Source organism: Triticum urartu, chromosome 2, assembly GCF_003073215.2.
Source record: "Triticum urartu cultivar G1812 chromosome 2, Tu2.1, whole genome shotgun sequence".
Taxonomy (NCBI): Eukaryota; Viridiplantae; Streptophyta; class Magnoliopsida; order Poales; family Poaceae; genus Triticum; species Triticum urartu.
In genome coordinates, this window is record NC_053023.1 from 459,314,577 (window position 1) to 459,328,447 (window position 13,871).

Below are 13,871 nucleotides of genomic sequence, written 5' to 3' on the forward strand. Positions count from 1 at the left end.
GGTCCGTAACTTGAGGATTATCCTCATTGTTGCACAGAAGAATTACGTCCTGGAAGCACCGCTGGGTGCCAGGCCTGCTGCTGGAGCAACACCAGATGTTATGAACGTCTGGCAGAGCAAAGCTGATGACTACTCGATAGTTCAGTGTGCCATGCTTTACAGCTTAGAATCGGGACTTCAACGACGTTTTGAACGTCATGGAGCATATGAGATGTTCCAGGAGTTGAAGTTAATATTTCAAGCAAATGCCCGGATTGAGAGATATGAAGTCTCCAATAAGTTCTATTAGCTGCAAGATGGAGGATAATAGGTCTGTCAGTGAGCATATACTCAAGATGTCTGGGTACTGCAATCACTTGATTCAACTGGAAGTTAACCTTCCGGATGATAGCGTCATTGACAGAATTCACCAATCACTGCCACCAAGCTACAAGAGCTTCGTGATGAACTATAACATGCAAGGGATGGATAAGACGATTCCCGAGCTCTTCGCAATGCTAAAGGCTGCGGAAGTAGATATCAAGAAGGAGCATCAAGTGTTGATGGTCAATAAGACCACCAGTTTCAAGAAAAAGGGCAAAGGGAAGAAGAAGGGGAACTTCAAGAAGAACAGCAAGCAAGTTGCTGCTCAGGAGAAGAAACCCAAGTCTGGACCTAAGCCTGAGACTGAGTGCTTCTACTGCAAGCAGACTGGTCACTGGAAGCGGAACTGCCCCAAGTATTTGGCGGATAAGAAGGATGGCAAGGTGAACAAAGGTATATGTGATATACATGTTATTGATGTGTACCTTACTAATGCTCGCAGTAGCACCTGGGTATTTGATACTGGTTCAGTTGCTAATATTTGCAACTCGAAATAGGGGCTATGGATTAAACGAATATTGGCTAAGGACAAGGTGACGATGCGCGTGGGAAATGGTTCCAAAGTCGAAGTGATCGCGGTCGGCATGCTACCTCTACATCTACCTTCGGGATTAGTATTAGACCTAAATAATTGTTATTTGGTGCCAGCGTTAAGCATGAACATTATATCTGGATCTTGTTTGATGCGAGACGGTTATTCATTTAAATCAGAGAATAATGGTTGTTCTATTTATATGAGTAATATCTTTTATGGTCATGCACCCTTAAAGAGTGGTCTATTCTTATTAAATCTCGATAGTAGTGACACACATATTCATAGTGTTGAAACCAAAAGATGCAGAGTTGATAATGATAGTGCAACTTATTTGTGGCACTGCCGTTTGGGTCATATCGGTATAAAGCGCATGAAGAAACTCCATACTGATGGGCTTTTGGAACCACTTGATTATGAATCACTTGGTACTTGCGAACCGTGCCTTATGGGTAAGATGACAAAAACACCGTTCTCCGGTACTATGGAGAGAGCAACAGATTTGTTGGAAATCATACATACAGATGTATGTGGTCCGATGAATGTTGAGGCTCGTGGCGGATATCGTTATTTTCTCACCTTCACAGATGACTTAAGCAGATATGGGTATATCTACTTAATGAAACACAAGTCTGAAACGTTTGAAAAGTTCAAAGAATTTCAGAGTGAAGTTGAAAATCATCGTAACAAGAAAATAAAATTCTACGATCTGATCGTGGAGAGAATATTTGAGTTACGAGTTTGGTGTACATTTGAAACAATGTGGAATAGTTTCGCAACTCACGCCACCCGGAACACCACAGCGTAATGGTGTGTCCGAACGTCATAATCGTACTTTACTAGATATGGTGCGATCTATGATGTCTCTTACTGATTTACCGCTATCGTTTTGGGGTTATGCTCTAGAGACGGCCGCATTCACGTTAAATAGGGCACCATCAAAATCCGTTGAGACGACGCCTTATGAACTGTGGTTTGGCAAGAAACCAAAGTTGTGTTTCTGAAAGTTTGGGGCTGCGATGCTTATGTGAAAAAGCTTCAACCTGATAAGCTCGAACCCAAATCGGAGAAATGTGTCTTCATAGGATATCCAAAGGAAACTATTGGATACACCTTCTATCACAGATCCGAAGGCAAGACTTTTGTTGCTAAATTCGGAAACTTTCTGGAGAAGGAGTTTCTCTCGAAAGAAGTGAGTGGGAGGAAAGTAGAACTTGACGAGGTAACTGTACCTACTCCCTTATTGGAAAGTAGTACATCACAGAAACCTGTTTCTGTGACACCTACACCAATTAGTGAGGAAGCTAATGATAATGATCATGAAACTTCAGAACAAGATACTACTGAACCTCGTAGATCAACCAGAGTGAGATCCGCGCCAGAGTGGTACGGTAATCCTGTTCTGGAAGTCATGCTACTAGATCATGATGAACCTACGAACTATGAAGAAGCGATGGTGAGCCCAGATTCCGCAAAATGGCTTGAAGCCATGAAATCTGAGATGGGATCCATGTATGAGAACAAAGTATGGACTTTGGTTGACTTGCCCAATGATCGGCAAGCAATTGAGAATAAATGGATCTTCAAGAAGAAGACTGACGCTGACGGTAATATTACTGTCTACAAAGCTCGACTTGTCGCAAAAGGTTTTCGGCAAGTTCAAGGGATTGACTACGATGAGACCTTCTCACCCGTAGCGATGCTTAAGTCTGTCCGAATCATGTTAGCAATTGCCGCATTTTATGATTATGAAATTTGGCAGATGGATGTCAAAACTGCATTCCTGAATGGATTTCTGGAAGAAGAGTTGTATATGATGCAACCGGAAGGTTTTGTCGATCCAAAGGGAGCTAACAAAGTGTGCAAGCTCCAGCGATCCATTTATGGACTGGTGCAAGCCTCTCGGAGTTGGAATAAACGCTTTGATAGTGTGATCAAAGCATTTGGTTTTATACAGACTTTTGGAGAAGCCTGTATTTACAAGAAAGTGAGTGGGAGCTCTGTAGCATTTCTGATATTATATGTGGATGACATATTAATGATTGGAAATGATATAGAATTTCTGGATAGCATAAAGGGATACTTGAATAAGAGTTTTTCAATGAAAGACCTCGGTGAAGCTGCTTACATTAGGCATTAAGATCTATAGAGATAGATCAAGACGCTTAATTGGACTTTCACAAAGCACATACCTTGACAAAGTTTGAAGAAGTTCAAAATGGATCAAGCAAAGAAAGGTTCTTGCCTTGTTACAAGGTGTGAAGTTGAGTAAGACTCAATGCCCGACCACTGCAGAAGATAGAGAGAATATGAAAGATGTTCCCTATGCATCAGCCATAGGTCTATCATGTATGCAATGCTGTGTACCAGACCTGATGTGTGCCTTGCTATAAGTCTAGCAGGGAGGTACCAAAGTAATCCAGGAGTGGATCACTGGACAGCGGTCAAGAACATCCTGAAATACCTGAAAAGGACTAAGGATATGTTTCTCGTATATGGAGGTGACAAAGAGCTCACCGTAAAAGGTTACGTTGATGCAAGTTTTGACACTGATCCGGACGATTCTAAATCGCAAACCGGATACGTGTTTACATTAAACGGTGGAGCTGTCAGTTGGTGCAGTTCTAAACAAAGCGTCGTAGCGGGATCTACATGTGAAGCGGAGTACATAGCTGCTTCGGAAGCAGCGAACGAAGGAGTCTGGATGAAGGAGTTCATATCCGATCTAGGTGTCATACCTAATGCATCGGGTCCAATGAAAATCTTTTGTGACAATACTGGTGCAATTGCCTTGGCAAAGGAATCCAGATTTCACAAAAGGACCAAACACATCAAGAGACGCTTCAACTCCATCCGGGATCTAGTCCAGGTGGGAGACATAGAGATTTGCAAGATACATACGGATCTGAATGTTGCAGACCCGTTGACTAAGCCTCTTCCACGAGCAAAACATGATCAGCACCAAGGCTCCATGGGTGTTAGAATCATTACAGTGTAATCTAGATTATTGACTCTAGTGCAAGTGGGAGACTGAAGGAAATATGCCCTAGAGGCAATAATAAAGTTATTATTTATTTCCTTATATCATGATAAATGTTTATTATTCATGCTAGAATTGTATTAAACGGAAACATAATACATGTGTGAATACATAGACAAACAAAGTGTCACTAGTATGCCTCTACTTGACTAGCTCGTTAATCAAAGATGGTTATGTTTCCTAACCATGAACAAAGAGTTGTTATTTGATTAACGGGATCACATCATTAGGTGAATGATCTGATTGACATGACCCATTCCATTAGCTTAGCACCCGATCGTTTAGTATGTTGCTATTACTTTCTTCATGACTTATACATGTTCCTATGACTATGAGATTATGCAACTCCCATTTGCCGGAGGAACACTTTGTGTGCTACCAAACGTCACAATGTAAATGGGTGATTATAAAGGAGCTCTACAGGTGTCTCCAAAGGTACATGTTGGGTTGGCGTATTTCGAGATTAGGATTTGTCACTCCGATTGTCGGAGAGGTATCTCTGGGCCCTCTCGGTAATGCACATCACATAAGCCTTGCAAGCATTGCAACTAATGAGTTAGTTGCGAGATGATGTATTACGAAACGAGTAAAGAGACTTGCCGGTAACGAGATTGAACTAGGTATTGAGATACCAACGATCGAATCTCGGGCAAGTAACATACCGATGACAAAGGGAACAACGTATGTTGTTATGCGGTCTGACCGATAAAGATCTTCATAGAATATGTAGGAGCCAATATGAGCATCCAGGTTCCGCTATTGGTTATTGACCGGAGACGAGTCTCGGTCATGTCTACATTGTTCTCGAACCCGTAGGGTCCGCACGCTTAAGGTTTCGATGACAGTTATATTATGAGTTTATGCATTTTGATGTACCGAAGTTTGTTCAGAGTCCCAGATGTGATCACGGACATGACGAGGAGTCTCGAAATGGTCGAGACATAAAGATTGATATATTGGAAGCCTATATTTGGATATCGGAAGTGTTCCGGGTGAAATTGGGATTTTACCGGAGTACCGGGAGGTTACCGGAACCCCCCGGGAAGTATATGGGCCTTAGTGGGCTTTAGTGGAAGAGAGGAGAGGTGGCTAGGGCTGGGCCGCGCGCCCCTCCCCCCCTAGTCCGAATAGGACAAGGAGAGGGGGGCGGCGCCCCCCTTCCTTCTCTCTCTCTCCTCTTTCCCCCCTTCCCGAATCCTATTCCAACTAGGAAAGGGGGGGGGGAATCCTACTCCCGGTGGGAGTAGGACTCCTCCTGGCGCGCCCTCCTCCTGGCCGGCGGCACCTCCCCCTTGTTCCTTTATATACGGAGGCAGGGGGCACCCCTAGAGACACAAGTTGATCCACGTGATCATATTCTTAGCCGTGTGCGGTGCCCCCTTCCACCATAGTCCTCGATAATATTGTAGCGGTGCTTAGGCGAAGCCCTGCGACGGTAGTACATCAAGATCGTCACCATGCCGTCGTGCTGACGGAACTCTTCCCCAACACTTTGCTGGATCAGAGTCCGGGGATCGTCATCAAGCTGAACGTGTGCTAGAACTCGGAGGTGCCGTAGTTTCGGTGCTTGATCGGTCGGGCCGTGAAGACGTACGACTACATCAACCGTGTTGTGCTAACGCTTCCGCTGTCGGTCTACAAGGGTACGTAGATCACACTCTCCCCTCTCGTTGCTATGCATCACCATGATCTTGCATGTGCGTAGGAATTTTTTTGAAATTACTATGTTCCCCAACATATAGTGCTCAAGTAATGGATCCACCCGGATCCCAAGGTATATCAAAGCCAATTTTAATTAACAATGATTTGTGATTTAGTAGTGAGCACAAAGTAACATATATCATGCAACAACAAAGTCTAACTCTCTTCCTATCCATCGGCATGTCATAAAAGAACAATTCATGCACACATAGTAAAGGCCAATGCATAGTATAAACAATTTCTTGCAATTTTATCATATTGGAAACATGGAGAGGCGGAGATGTAGTTCATCTCCCATAATAATTGCAAGTAGGAGCAGCAAGCACATGCATATTATATCTATCAAAATCATCATGTGTAGTAGTAAAACGCAACCATCAATATAATCCTTAATAAGGGCAAACTTCTCCGATATAGTGTAGTCGGGAGAATTCAAAAAGATAATAGGACTATGATGCGTGGGTGCAATAGCAACAATTTCATGTTTAACATAAGGAACTATAGCAATTTCATCTCCATAAGCATAATTCATATTGGCATCTTGGCCACAAGCATAGCAAGCATCATCAAAAAGGGATATTTCAAAAGAATCAACGGGATCATAACAATCATGATAGCATGTAGCGATCCGACCTCAGATGGTCAAAACTCTGTGCATAAGTGTCATCCCTGGATCAGTAATGCTGACACACACAGTACTTGAAGGCTTTATAACAGAGTGCAAACACACACTTATTACATCGAATGTCTCAAAATAGAACTTATTACAATAATATGGCTTAAGGCCATCTAAATACGATAACATCGGAAGGCTTGGAAGATAAAGTGAGTCCATCAACTCCAACGACATAGCTGAGTGCACGACAAACGACCTAGCGCACCTTACTCTTCGTCTGAAAAGTCTGCAAAATGATATGTTGCAACCCAAAATGGGTCAGCACATGGAATATGCTGGCAAGATAACACAACAGAGCAATGAACAAGTTTATGCTATCACTACATGCATATATGGCTGGTGGAGGCTCCATGGTTATAATGTTTTGCGAAAAGCCAATTATTCCCTACAACAAAGGAATATATTTTATTTAACTATCATGGTACTTGATAAACATTGAGAATGGTAACCCCATCTCAGTCCCAATTAAACAATAATTAACAACCCAACAAATTAATTTAGAGTGATGAGATCAACATGATATTCCAAGAACCAGATACTCAAGATGTCCATAACCGGGGACACGGCTAACCATGATTAGTTTGTCACCTCTGCAGAGGTTTGCGCACTTTTCCCCACAAGACTTGATCTCCTCCGTTGGATTTCTCTCACTACAGGGTGTTTGAGAAACGGATGACCGAGAAACAGTCTTTCAGAAACATTAACTCTTTACTCTGGGTGGACAGTTACACCTACTTCCCCTACATCTGCTAGCCCACCACTGAAATAGGTCATGCAACATACTCAACTATGCTAGAGCCCATAATAGCTTGCGGCTGCACACGGAAGTTTCTAGCATGAATAATCTTATGATCCCTTTGAGCCTGGGTGGCGAACCAAAAGACAACATTGGTATATCCCCAGGTGCCCGCAACCAATCCACCCAGATGTTTATTTAAGTAGCCACCTTAAGTTAACCATTAATTAACAATCTCACATCTGTCATGGATCACACAAACCAAACCCCGTCTACGAGCATAGCATGGCAACCTAAGCATAACGTAGAAGTAACTCCCAAGGGTTTGATAATAAAAGGGCAATATGTTCTACCTCATCATCTACTTCCCAAACCCACATGTTAAAGGGTCCTACTCATGCAATGTTTGAGGGCTATAGCTAATGCATAAAAACTGGGTGATAAAGGGGTATGATCAAAGTGTTACTTGCCGTGCTGACGATCTGCAAACCCTAGAGACTCGTAGTAGCACGCTTCGCACTCCGGGTATTCTATCGCAAACAAACAATAGCATACATAAACACTTAAGAATAGATGCAAGGGTAAAACTCAAATAAGAAGATCCAATCTGAAAATTCAACTGAAGAGCTTCAATTTGCAAAAAGAATCGATTAAATCGGAGCTACGGAATTGAAACTATGATCAAAAGAACTTCGAAAATCAAATCTGCTTGAAACCAAATTATAAATTGTCAAAACCATGTTCAAGTTATTTAACCAAAAAGAGGGGCTTGAGACGACGATTTTGGCGTTGGTTTCACTGGATTTGGACTAATGGTTAAAAAGTTACGAGGGTTTGAAGATCAGGGGCTAATCTGCGATAAAAATAATCGCGGATAGGTCCCTGGCCAAAAAAATAAAAATAAAAAGACTACGGCGTGAACGCTCGCTAACAGAGGCAAACGAAGGAATTCGTTTGTTAAAACGAACTAACGAACGAACATTCGCAAAGTAAGCTAAACCGATCTAATAAAGTAAAAAAAACGAACAAGGGTTTATAAAAACCGAATGGTTTTATACCTAAAACCGAAAAAGATCGGCGGCAACGAAGTCAACGGCAGCGGCGAACTCCGGCGGCGACGGCGGGCTCGAGCGGCGGCAGCGAGGCTAGGGTTTCGGTGGGGGGGGCTCGGATGGGCTGGCGGCTTGGGGCTGGGGGCGGCCTCGGGCCTTGCCTTATAAAGGCTGGGCGGGAGCAGTCCGGCTCGGGCACGGCCCAATGGCGGTCCGCGCGCTTTTTTTCAAATAAATTCCGCCAAAAAGGAAAAATCCTATATAAATATAAAAAATTCTAAAAATGTCAAAAACAATTTTCGCCGTCTAAATAAAATATTTAGAACAAACTAAACATTTTTCTGGCCTAAAAATACAATTTTGAAAAATGCATATTTTCTAATTCAAATAAAATAGCAATAAATCCAAATAAATTATTTCTTTGATTTTAATATTTTTCCTCCAATATTTCTTTTTATTTCAGAGAAGTCCTTTTTATCTCCTCTCATTTATTTTGATATTGAAAATACTTGGAGAGAAAAATAATTAAAACCAAAATGATCCTCTTTTCAAATTTGAGAAAAAATCAAATATGAAAATAGTGAAATCCCCCAACTCTCTCTGTGGGTCCTTGAGTTGCTTAGGATTTCTTGGATCAAAACCAAAATACGATAAAATATGATATGCATATGATGTCCTATGTATAACATTCCAAATTGAAAATTTGGGATGTTACAAACCTATCCCCCTTAAGATGAATCTCGCCCTCGAGATTCGGGTTGGCTAGAGAATAGGTGTGGGTGGTCTTTGTGTAGGTCTTCCTCTCATTCCCAGGTGGCTTCATCCTCGGTATGGTGGCTCCACTGAACTTTGCAAAACTTGATAACCTTGCTGCGTGTGACTCGGCTGGCAAACTCGAGAATCTTGACTGGTTTTTCCTCATATGTCAAATCGCTATCGAACTGTATGGCTTCCAGGGGCACTTTATCTCTCAGAGGAATATCATCCATCTCTACATGGCACTTCTTCAACTGGGAAACGTGAAACACATCATGAACTCCTGACAATCCTTCGGGTAATTCCAGCTTGTAGGCAACCTCTCCCATACGTTCCAAAACTCTGTATGGTCCTACAAATCTCGGGGCTAACTTTCCCTTAACTCCAAAACGTTTAACTCCTCGCAGAGGTGACACTTGAAGATATGCTCTGTCTCCGATTTCATAGACTACCTCCTTGTGTTTTGAGTCTGCATAACTCTTCTGCCTGGACTGAGCTACCTTCAGTCTATCGCGAATCAACTTGACCTTCTCTTCTTACTCTTTGATCAAATCTGGTCCAAACAACTAACGGTCTCCAACTTCATCCCACATTAACGGTGTCCTGTACCTCCTTCCATACAAAGCTTCGAAAGGTGCCATCTTCAGACTGGCTTGGTAGCTGTTGTTGTATGAGAACTCCGCATAGGGCAGATTATCATCCCAACGAGATCCATAATCTAGCACACAGGCTCTCAACATGTCCTCAAAAATCTGATTGACTCTCTTGGTCTGTCCATCTATCTGCGGATGAAAGGCTGTACTAAACTCTAGCCTGGTACCCAAAGTCTGGTGTAGCTGATGCCAAAACTTTGAGGTAAACTGTGTCCCTCTATCTGATATGATGGTCTTCGGAATTCCATCACTACAAAAAAAGACACATCCATGACATTTTGGGCCGAACGAATTTTTTTTCTGTCATACTTATGACACTTCTATGACGAAAATTGTGACAAAACCAGGTATCATCATAGATGTGGTGAGGTCCTACTTCTATGACAAAAAAACATGACAGAAAATGGACTTTTCGTCCTGGGCGGGCCGGAGACGCAGCTGCATGACATTCTTTGGGCCATCCATGACGGAAAAAACTATGGTAGAAGCGAGGGCGAGGAAAATATCGGGGTGTTCCCGATTATGGTGGGTGGTCAGGGCCGAGCGATGCGCGTTTCTCTCGTACACGCATGCACGTGGGTGCGAGGCGTTGGGCTCTAACTGAACCCGAGCGAGGCATTGGGCTCTAACTGAACCCGAGCGATTGCACTGCAGGCTACGCGTTACTAAACCCGAGTGAACGATCGATGGGTGTTAACTGAACCCGATCGAGCGATTCCTTCGCCACTGCTGCTAACTGAAGCCGATCGATGCTGCCTCTAGATGAACAGTGAGCGTTGCTGGGGGGGGGGGGTTGGATGAACAGTTCCCGGTGGGGGTGGATGAACAGGACCCCGTGGTGTTGCCTCTGGATGAAAAGGACCTCGATCGATCGAGCCGGTTGGGGATGGATGAACAGGACCCTGTGGAGGGCAGGATGAACAGGACCACCCCGTGGAGGGCTGGATGAACAGTAGACGGTGGAGGGCTGGATGAACAGTAGCTCGTGGAGGGGTAGTTGAACAGGAGCACGTGGAGAGGGCAAGTTGAACAGTAGCCGGTGGAGTAGTGCGTGGAGGCTGGATGAACAGGAGCCCGTGGATGAACAGTCACAGGTGGAGGCTGGAGGAGGTCAACGGTGGATGAACAATAGCCCGTGGAGGCTGGAGGGGGTCGACGGTGGAGATGAACAGTATCCCGTGGAGTCCCGTTTTGCGGTACGCCACACCCCTCCCGATGAACAGGACCCCCGTTTCGACCGTAGTGCTCCAACACAAGTCTGTTTCCTCTGTTTTGCGGTATGCCACACCCCTCCCGATCAACAGGACCCCCGTTTCGACCGTAGGAGTTCCATTTCCTCCGTTTTGCGGTACGCCAGACCCCTCCCGATGAACAGGATCCCGTTTCGACCGTGGCCGGTCAAATACAAGGCTGTTTCCTCCGTTCCGCGGTACGCCAGGCCTCGTTTCCATCGGCTGTTCTGTCCAAGCCCTCCTGATGAACACGATGACGCATTCCGTTCCGACCCAGCCGGTTGCCTCCCCATGAACACGACGACGACGCTGTTTCTCCGTTTCGACCCAGCCATGTACACGAGCCCTGGCCGTACATATGCGCGAGTAGGCATTCGAGACCTTGCCCGTATGTATATACGTGGCCATATTTTCTTTCTTGCACACTAGACGTGTACGTACGTGCACATGCTACATGCGCGCCTCTACATCGACCAGTATGTACGTACACGTTCGCGACCAGAACGACAACGCTACGTATGCTTTGACCAGGTGGGTCCCGACTGTCAGGCACTTCCTTGCCTACAAAGATGTAGCTGGTGGGTCCCAGCAGTCAGGGGGCGAATCATTTTTTTGCCCGGACGCACTTCCTTGCGTGCGACGATGTAGCTGGTGGGTCCCAACAGTCAGGGGAAACAGTTTTTTCGCGAAATATGGTGGCTCATCTGGTGGGTCCCCGCTGTCAGGTGGAGGAATAATTATTTTGCGTGTAATAAGGAGGCACTTCCTTGCTACGGCTGCGGATCCAGTGGTCAGCCTCTCCACGTACAGTCCACGTCCGATGGAAGCCGTTCCTTGACCACGTTCACCAAGCCGTGCCGAGAGCACCAGGGTGGTGGACGACGGCGAGGCCTAGGAAGGGGACGACGCAGAGCCGGGGAAAATGCGACAGTGGAAGCCCGCGCGGAGAGGAGTACGAGGGTTCACTGGTTCGGCTGCGGTGTGAGGCTGCCGCCGCCGCAGGGCCTGGCCAGCGGTGGGAGTAGTAGGGGGGCGATGAGGCCTTCGCGGCAGCACAATCGGCCACGGGAGGCAGGAGCATGCGACATGACCGGCGCTGCTTTGGGCGGCTGGAGCAAGAAGATCAGAGGTTGAAGAAGCACTACGGCCGTTGGATGGACATCATACGGTCACTCGAGCTAGAATCGTTCATATTGACTAAGTTGACAAAGCACTCCGTCCCCGTCAACTTAGTAGGCCCACAAGTCAGCCACCCACCAAGGTGGGTCCCAACTAGCAGGGGGAGTATTCATTTTTTGTGCGTAATAAGGAGGCACTTCCGGTGGGTCCGAGCTGACACCAGGGATAACATTTTTTTCGTGAAATACGGTGGCCCGTCCGGTGGGTCCCAGCAGTCAGGGGGAAACGTTTTTTTTGCCAAATACGGTGGCCCATCCGGTGGGTCCCTGCTGTCAGGTGGAGCAATAATTATTTTCCGCGTAATAAGGAGGCACTTCCTTGTGGCTGCCGTGGAACCAACTGTCAGCCTCTCCACGTACAGTACTCTTCCGATGGAAGTCATTCCTTGACCACGTTGACCACGCCGCACCGAGAGCACCAGGGCGATGGATGACGCGAGGCCTAGGAAGGAGACGACGCGGAGCCGGGGAAGACGCGGCAGTGGATGCCCACGCGTAGAGGAGTATGAGGGTTCACTGGTTCGCTGTGGTGTGAGGCTGCCGTCGCCGCAGAATAACAGGGGGTGTGGGTGAGTAGAGGGATGGCCTGGCCAGCGGTGGGAGTAGTAGGGGGCGGTGAGGCCTCCACCGCATCGCAGCCAGCCATGGGAGGTAGGAGCACGAGGCACGACCAGCGCTGGTTTGGGCGGCTGTAGCAAGAGGACCAGAGGTTGAAGAAGCACTATGGCCGTTGGATGGACATCATATGGTCACTGGAGCTAGAATCGTGCATATTGACTAAGTTGACAAAGCCCTCCGTCCCCGTCAACTTAGTAGGCCCACAAGTCAGCCTGCCACTATACTGGGTCCCAGCTAGCAGGGGGAGTATTCATTTTTGTGTGTGTAATAAGGAGGCACTTCCTTGCGTGCTAAGATATAGCTAGTGGGTCCAAGCTGTCAGCGGTGGTAACATTTTTTCGTGAAATACAGAGGCCCTTTCAGTGGGTCCCAGATGTCAGGTGGAGGAATCATTATTTTGCACGTAATAAGGAGGCATTTCCTTGCGTGCGACCGTGGACCCAGCTGTCAGCCTCTCCACGTACAGTCCACTTTAGATGCATGTCCGTCGTTGACCACGTTGACCAGGCCGTGCCAAGAGCACCAGGGCGGTGGACGACGGCGAGGCCTAGGAAGGGAACGACACGGAGACAGGGAAGACTCGGCAGTTGTTTACCACGCGGAGGGGAGTACGACTATACGAGGGTTTACTGGTTCATCTGCCGTCGCCGGAGAATAACAGCAGGTGTGGGTGAGTAGAGGGATGGCTAGGCCAGCGATGGGATTACGGTGGGGCGGTGAGGCCTGCGCGGCAGCACAGCCGGCCGCGGGGAGGAGAGAGCAGGCAGTCCCGCCGGTGCTTGTTTGAGCGGCTGGAGCAGGAAGAGCAGAGATTGAAGAAGCACGACGACCGTTGGATGCACATCCAACAGTCACTGCTTGTGCGTCAACCTTTTTTTAGGAAAGCCTCAAATCTATGGAAAACAACATACATCCCATCTACCATTATTTCTAATAATTTACAACCCATTTGCTAATTCTTAAGGTTTTTTTGGAGATCATATTCTTTTTGTTAGCATTACAGCCCATATTGTGGCCACGGTTAAAAAATTATACGAAAATTTGCATATTTCGGTGCAGTCCGAACTGTTTTTAAGCCCAAAATTTCTAGACGTTCAAACTGATTTTAAAAATAAATAAATATATCAATATAAAATCCAACAAATTGTCCATGCATAAAAATTAATGCAATTTAAAATCTCGAAATGAAAAAAGAAATTTGAAACTAATTGCCGGTTTGATGTGTTTTAAAAATGTATAGCCCATTTCTCATTACTGATAGGCCATTTTCTCGGCCAGCCAAATGAAACGCTCCTCGTCTTGGAAGATTTGCAGCCCAATAGGCCTGACAAAGC